The sequence below is a fragment of the Bufo gargarizans genome, chromosome 6, assembly GCF_014858855.1.
Source record: "Bufo gargarizans isolate SCDJY-AF-19 chromosome 6, ASM1485885v1, whole genome shotgun sequence".
Classification (NCBI taxonomy): Eukaryota; Metazoa; Chordata; class Amphibia; order Anura; family Bufonidae; genus Bufo; species Bufo gargarizans.
Genome location: NC_058085.1, coordinates 149,086,381 through 149,094,918, shown reverse-complemented (window position 1 = coordinate 149,094,918; position 8,538 = coordinate 149,086,381). Strand labels below are relative to the sequence as shown.

The window sequence follows — 8,538 nt, the reverse complement described above, 5'->3', positions numbered from 1 at the left end:
GCACTCTCTCAAACTCAGCAGAGTAACTTGAGATCAGTGAACCATTCTGTCTAATCTCCACACACCTAATCTGTCTCACTAGGCCTGACCTAGGTATTTATACGACCTAAGTGTTATCTCCATCTAGTGGGTGGATGTATAAATTACACCAGACCAGCCTATGAACAGGGATATTACAAGTGTTGCAGTGCAAAATAACAATATGAAACTGCAGTTTTAAAGCTATTTTGCATTTTCCGTGTGTTCCTGAGTGGGACGCTGCCCAAATCCATTCTGTTAGCTGTTGAGTTACACAGTGTCAGTATTAGGCCATGGTTAAATATGTTGCCCTGTTTAAATAAGCAGTGGAGCCAAATTCATAATAACAAATGCATTCTGTTAGCTGTAGCATTTCATAGTGTCAATATTAGGCCATGGTTAAAGATACAACTACAAGCTTCTTAACTTCATAAATCTTTAATGCACGCTGGAGTTTTAAAGTGTAACTGTCATATTTTTTTATTTGCTAGTTTATTAGAGCTAGGTATGTATACCTAAGTTAGTCTCTCAGTGATTGTCAAAAGATCTGTAATTACCTTATAATAACAGCTTTCATTAATGTCCTCTGTCCCTTTCTACTACTCTCTTAAAAGACAGTTGCTATGGTTGGTCTGTCTCTGGCTAAGAAGACAGGAAGATGGAGGGGCGGTCCTTCACACTGCATGCCTGCATTAGGCTTCAGAGTGAGGAGGCGTGTCTCAGTAATCCAATCTGATTGGCTGGCAGGTTGCTGCTGGCTGCAACAAGTGTGTATTGGAAGTGAGGGAAAGCAGTTTTGGCCTCAGATAACTGGCAGAGGAGCCATCTTGAGAAGGTCCTCATATTGTAGAGGTAAAAACAGCTTTAACTAAGGGAAAAACTCAAGGAAAACAGTGGCATGTGAAGAAACTAAAGATTGCTTTATGCATAATGCTGCAGCAGCAATAACATATGCTAAAATTGTTTTTTTTTTAAATAAAAACATGCAGCTGCTGGTGTAATATATTGCTCTGTGCATCACGTTCTACTGCACCGACATTCAGAATTAGTCCAATATTTTAAAGATACAGTTAGTTAAATATTTTGCTCTGTACCAATGTGCAGTAGATCCAAATTCATCATCACTAATATGATCTGTTAGTGAAAATCCTTGATTCCCTATGAAAAACAGCGTTGAGCGGGTTACCTGCACCTGTTGGCGAATGGTAGACACACAATGATCCCTTCAGTGTAGTGCCCTAGACATCTAAGGGCTCTTTCACACGAGCGTATGCCGTGCAGGTAATCTGCTGCGTAAAAGAGAGCCAAGCCCAATTCCGGACAGCAGAGACGCAGAGCATTAACATGATTAATAAAGTGAGATAAAGTTGTCACTGTGGTTTTGTAGCAAAAAGGTCACAGAGAGGCAAGGAGCATTATCAATCATGTTAATGTCCTGTGTCTCTGATGTCCGGAACGGGGCTTGCCTCTCTTTCACGCAGCTGGATACCAGCACGGGATCCACTCATGTGAAAGAGCCCTAGGGGCATTATAGACCTGTTATTCCTGAATGCCACTTGGATGCTGACCACCTGGGGTCAAATAACTACTTAGCACAGAAGAGTCATGTTGGTTATTCAAATGAATCACACAAATCACTCCAGCAACTCAACCCAAATTCATCGCAGTTAATATATTCTTCATCATTATTGCAATCGTTTATAGTCGGAACTACAGCGATATTACCAGGAAAATGAATCAATGTGGATTCATACTAGTAAGCCAATTGGTTTTGCTTTCAAAATGTATTAAGGTTAAAACCAAATGGGCCAAACATGGTGGATGGGTCAAACATGGCAGCTGGATTATTGCATTTGCCATAAGGGACAGGATTCTGAATACTAGCTGCCATATAATATGGTCACCAAACAGGGGCTGTTGCTGGTATGGGGTAACGGCATCTGAAGAGTTAAAAGTCAGTGACCGCTATTACTGCTGGCCATAGACATTAGTGTCGGGTGTCTGCTGTTGACAATCAGGAAAGAGTTAATTTCCAAGCCTTCACACTGAGAGTCCGGGGTATACCTGATTTATAGGGATTCATCACAAATTCATTTGTGAGGAACCTAATTTCTTGTTGAAGTTCGGCGAATCAGCCAAATCAAATTGTTCAATACTTTGCTTATCCCTAGTTATGACATATAATGCAAGAGTTGTGGCTCTCATCAAGCAACTGACACATTACATCTCAGGTTGATGAGGAAGTCGTTGGAACCTGTATTGGAGGAGGTGATTCTACAGGTTTCCACTATTGTTCAGTAGGGTATTCATATTCAGAAATGACATGAGTATAACTTCTTATGCAGCCGTTGCAGGTCTATTTGCCCACGATGGTGAGGGTAACTGTCATGGTCCCTCAGGTGACTGGTGTCAGGAGATCAGAGACTGGCTCAGCTGTTGCTCAGTGGTTATCACTTCCACCCTTTATAGTCTGACCCCACCGTTCTGACTATGCGGTAGACATCTTCACTTGGGTTTGGCTGAGCTGGTGTGATGTCATCTCTGGTGTTCCTGTTCTTCTATCTCTACAGAAGTTAAGTGTCGCATTTGTTTGCATTTGTTATATTCCCTGTTATTGTATCTGGGCCTGACTTCCATTCGTCCATCTGGGGAGGAAAGGGCTGTCTCTGATCCTTAACTTATTCCAGGGCATTATAGGGAAATCAGGGCCTAGGTATCCTGCATATGAATATTCCTACCTTCAAGGTCTATTCATATTGATAGGTTGTCAGGGTCCGCATTAGGATTGTCTAGGAGGTGACCTGTTTCTTCCCTAGTTTCCAGGCCCTCCTCCCTCCTGTGTACAATGTGGAGTTTACCCCCACACTGATCGTGAAAGTAACAGTATTAAATTCCAGTAACAAAAGTACACACTTAAAGAAAAAGGATTTTAGTGTGTCCCTTCTCACAATGGGATCAAAGTACGTATCAATAATCCAAGAAAACAAAGCACTCAATTATGCATTTCAAAGAAGAATTTTATTTCTCTAGCTAGGGGGTGCACGGTAGGTTTTAATTACAAATAAGAGCAGCAAATCCAGCAACATTTTGGGTCACATTCATGTTTAAGACCTTTTATAAAGCTACAACTTATGAAAAAATATTGAACATTACATAAGATAAGTATACCAAATTTTCATGTACAAATGATAGTACACACATATCATAAACTCCTGGTGGTATGCATGATATGACTGAATGAGACATGTCTATAGGTAGTTTTATATCAGGCTGGAATGTGTAGCAGATATATCCATAAACCCACTGAACATGTGGTTTCGCAAATTCTAGAAGTATAATATGATAGGGCACAGTGGTTGAATGTACAACCTTCAATGTGGGTATAAAATGCACTTAATTAGATATAGATAATTATATGGATATTTATTCTCTATTCAAACTACATCGGTACATGGTATTTATTTAATCCATTTCATCTCCCTCTCACATAGGATCGCCTCTGGGTTACCTCTCCTACCTAGTGGTGGAACCCATTCAATGTTCTGGAACCAAAGTGGACTGATGGTATGTCAAGCTGTCAGAAAATGGTCAACTAGGGGGGCCTCTAGTTTTTTGGTCCTAATATTAGACTTATGCTTTGGGTCTTTAATTTTGTGGGTAGTTTCAACCACGTATCCCAAGCCACACATGCACTTGATGAAGTAGACCACATAACTACTGTACTAGTGGAAGAAAAATGGCAACTAATTTTACATTGTCTTCCTTTAGTAGGGTGGGTAAATGTAGGGCCCTTAAGTACATTGCCACATTGGGCATAGCCCATACTGGGGTAAGTACTTGGGTTGGAGCTTCCAGTGATAGTTATCTGCACAATATGTCATCCTGGGCCTATGCCTAAGTGCATTAAAGCATCCTTTATGTTAGCAGGGCTCTTACAGGTCTATCAGTAGTCTCTTATCAAATACCCCCAGAAGGCCATATTGTGAGATATGCCAATGTTTATTAAGGATCTTGTTTCTTTGTGGGTTCTCCTGTAAGTATGTGGTCGCACATGGGATTCGGTCATGGTCTAGGTACCCCCATTTATGCGGAATTTGTTTGTAATCTCCTTCAATCTGTTTTCACATAAATCAGAGTTAGAGACTATGCATCAGTTAGGAGATGGGAAGGAACTGAATCAGTCTCAAGGTGTGACAGCTGTCATATTAAAAAGCTATTTTTATCAGTTGGTTTAGCATAGAGGTCAAATTGTATCTGGTTGTTGATTACCTGCACTAAGACATCCAAGAAAGAAATCCTATGGTGATAGAATTCCGGCGAGAAGGAGATGGAATCGACACAATTGGTAATGTGTGCTTGGAATGCAACTAAGGTCTCCCCGTGCCCTCCCAGATACAAAAAACATCATCAATTGGAACTATTTTAAAGCATGACATTTAAACAATGAATTCATGGAGACATGTTCATCTTCAAAATAATTCATATAAATGACAATGAATATCTGTGACACATTGCACCCCATTGCTGTCCCTTACTCCTGTAAAAAGAATTGGTCCTGGAAGAGGAAGTAATATTTTTAAGTACAAATTGCATTAGTTCTAATATAAATGAGTTTTGTTGTGGTGTGAAGTGCCCTGTGCAGTTGGAATATTTGTATAAAGCCTGGAAATATCCATAGTAACCAACAACACTTCTTCCAATCTCTGTCTACCTCTCTGATGTTATTGAGGAAATCAGTGGTCACTTAAAAAAGATTTCCTCAGCAATTTAGACGGTGGTTGGAAAAGAGAGTAACAACCAGGTTGGGCAGGGCATATACAACCAGACTTTTAGTTTATTTTGGAATTAGATATTCATGATGTTTTTTTAATCAATAATTTCAACTACAACGCCTAATTTACCCAAAAAAAACTCTAGGGTGGGATCATGTTTGGTTCTTTTATAAACATTGGTATCCTTGAGTTGTCGTAATATTTTGTCTCTGTAGTCTTGTCTGTTCATTTGTAACGGGGAGCCGGCGACGGGCTCTTCCCCTGCAGCGTCACAGGCATCCATGGTGACAAGGGGGCAGGGAGGACCCAGCCACGCACGATTCCTCAGCCTGTGCCTGTGATTGGTCTTAATTCATCTAGTGCAGGGCTGGCCAACCTGCGGCTCTCCAGCTGTTGTAAAACTACAATTCCCACCATGCCCTGCTGTAGGCTGATAGCTGTAAGCAGTCTAGGCATGCTGGGAGTTGTAGTTTTGCAACAGCTGGAGAGCCGCAGGTTGGCCAGCCCTGATCTAGTGATTCCTGTTTGTGCGACTTCTACCTTTTGACCTCGGCTTGTACTTGACGCTGACCTGGTTCTACCCCCTGTATTGACACGATCTCTTGGCTCCTGACCTCGGCTTGTATTTGACCATGTGCTGGTGTTACCCCTGGTACTGATGCGACCTCATGGATTTTGACCTCGGCATTATAGTTTATTTTGTGCTTTTGTACCCTCCTATCCTTTACCTGGGTCCTTTGGTCTATTGCTATTCTGTGCTGGCCTGGAAGCCCCGCTTCTGTGTGATGTCTCACTATTGTGTACACTCTGTGTTGTTCCTTTTCTTAGGCCTCTGCACGTACATAAGTTAGGGACTGCTGCCCAGTTGTACGTCGTCGGTTAGGACGGACCATGCAAGTAGGTAGGGATAGAGGTGTGGGTGGAGTTTAGGACTGCACTGATCCCTAGCTTTTGTGACATCATTATTACAATACTGGACCCCTTATCCTCTAGTTTAATAATAAGTTGGTCGTTTTCACATAAAATATAGAGGGCATGATATTCAGAATTACAAAGGTTATTCTTTGCCCATCTAGGTTGATTCCAATCCCGTAGTGTCTTTAAAGGGAGTTGCTAATGTTACCTTTGTTTAGTTTGTGAGAGTCTCCAAAGCGCCAAAAATCATGTTTCAAAGATATGCAAATGCCCAGGGACGGCACGTTTTCTGCAAGTGTCCATGCCCTCCCACCCTAACTCGCCCCTAATTTTGAAGCACATTCCTTTGTATGTTGCAGGTGCAATGACAGGGAATTGCAATCGCGCTGCCTCCCGTCATTGAAACCACTCAGATGCTGCGTTTATTGCTGATCATGGCATCTGATGCTACAATTGTAGGCTTTCGGATGGTAATTCGGTAAAAAAAAATACATAATTAACTTATCCATTTGCTTGGGGAGAGGCCATCGCGGCCATCTTGATTAAAGACACCATGCAAAATCATCACTTCATCATGCTGGCCAGGTGCGGTGACGTCACACATCACCCCTCGCAAGATTTTGCATGGTAACTTCAATCAAGATGGCTACAACGGCCTCTCCACCAGCAAAAGAATAAGGTGAGTATGTTTTTTTTTTCCTGCCATTTCAGGAAAAATAGATTTGTTTCCACGAAGCGCGAAATTCGGCTTTGCAACTAATTAAATTTTTCCTGAAATTCGGATCAAAGTCAATTCATTTGGCTTCAATTCTCTCAACACTATTGCTGTGTAGAGGTGAGCAGGAAAGGATAAGGAACTTTTGGTTTAAATCAAATGGAAAAATTTAAACCTCAGAGATTGCTAGGACAAACGGCATTTCCATGGCTGTTAGAACAATGTATATGGTTTTCTGTCTAGAAGAGTAATCGTTTGTCTCCTTTGGATTTACTGTAAAGGTTATTATTGTATTTGAACTAGGTATATACACAAGAGCCTGGACAGGTCATTTTTGCTCCACATTCCAAATGTACAATGGCCATCAATAAAACAATACTACAAAATCAAACAATCAACATGCATATTTTGGTTTACATTTTGTACTAGCCTGAGACTGAGGAGAGATTAGTGTGTGAATGAATTGAGGATGACTGAACCGAGGGATGAATGAATTGGGGAATGAACTAAGGTAACATCATTCTAGGTATTAGTAGGTTCATTCATTATAAGAGCTATAAAACTTGCTGTATCTAGGCCGGATAATCAAAATAAAACTTAATCTCTGGAAAAGAACCAAAGGTTGCTCGTCCTGTTTTTTTTACCTGGCAGTGGTAAAGAAGTGGACCCAACAACAGGTGGATCCATCCCTGTGAGTGGGTCCATACTGATCCTCTGAAATAGATGTTTGAGCCTCTTGTGCCTGTGCTCCACCCTCCTCGCCATCCTCTTCTGCAGGAGCTTGAACTGGTTTGTCCTATAAAAAAATCTGCTTCACTGTCAAAGCTAGATGATTTAGGCGACTTAGAGAAAGTCTGGAGGGGATCTGTATTACTAGGTGGTGGTCTCTAGTAGACTTGTCCTCTTTTGTAGTCTTGACTGTCTTGCAGGAAATTAGCCCTTTTTCATTCCTCTAGATTGCCATGGAATCCAGTTAATTTTTGTACATTGTTTTTAACAGAAGTTTCCTCTTCTGGCGTAAGGTCGGTATACAGTTTCTGTCCCACTGATGTGGTCTCTAATGCTTCTCAACTCTTCTCAGCACGTTTTAAAATCAATAAAATAATATCAAATGAAACTTTATTAAGTATATTTTCAAATTGTGAACAAAAATATAGATCCTCAAGGTCGTATGTAAGTTGCATCTGAGTCCTCTTGGGATATGTTGTGTTTTGTGTTAGTCAGCCAAGGATATGGCTTGTAATTCAAGAGCTGTGGCTCTCGTCAAGTTTTTTCCTTTTCAGCAATTTACACATTAAATCTCAGGTTGGTAATGAAGTCATTGGATCTTGCAATGGAGGAGGTGATTCTACAGGTTTCCACAACTGTCTAGTAGTGTGTTTGTATTCAGGAATGACATAAGTATAACTTTTTATGCAGCTGTTGGAGGTGACTTGTTGTCCACGATGGTGAGTGTAACAGTATTAAATCCACTGACGACAGTACACTCTTACGAGAAAATGGATTTCAGTGGATGAACATCTTGCATCTCCTTCTCACCATGGGACCTGAAGTGCGTATCAATAATCCAAGATAACACAGCACTCCGTTATGTGCTTCAAAGGAGTATTTTATCTAGCCAGGTGGTGCATGGTATATTTCAATTACAAGCAAGGGCAGCAAGTTCAGTGATGTTTTGGGTCACATTCATGTTTAAGACCCTTTCTCGAGCTACAAGATATGAACACATATTGAACATTACATAAGGTAAGTATACCAAATTGTCATGTACAGATGATAATACTCAGAAATCAAGTATGACATTACATGGGCATAATGAAATCCTGGTGGTAAGCAGAATATGACTGTATGAGACATGACTATACAGGGAGTGCAGAATTATTAGGCAAGTTGTATTTTTGAGGATTAATTTTATTATTGAACAACAACCATGTTCTCAATGAACCCAAAAAACTCATTAATATCAAAGCTGAATATTTTTGGAAGTAGTTTTTAGTTTGTTTTTAGTTTTAGCTATTTTAGGGGGATATCTGTGTGTGCAGGTGACTATTACTGTACATAATTATTAGGCAACTTAACAAAAAACAAATATATACCCATTTCAATTATTTATTTTTA

The 8,538-nt window shown here is 40.5% G+C and overlaps 1 long non-coding RNA gene across 2 annotated transcripts in view; it reads right to left on the bottom strand.

Moving 5' to 3' along the window:
* Window positions 1-5,232: 5,232 nt before the first annotated feature.
* The window catches only part of LOC122940725, a 58,276-nt gene continuing 54,970 nt past the window's right edge, over window positions 5,233-8,538 (bottom strand). For both annotated transcript variants that reach the window (XR_006390382.1, XR_006390383.1), the window contains exon 3: window positions 5,233-8,130. This is a non-coding gene — a long non-coding RNA (uncharacterized LOC122940725). The remainder of the gene's footprint in view (window positions 8,131-8,538) is intronic.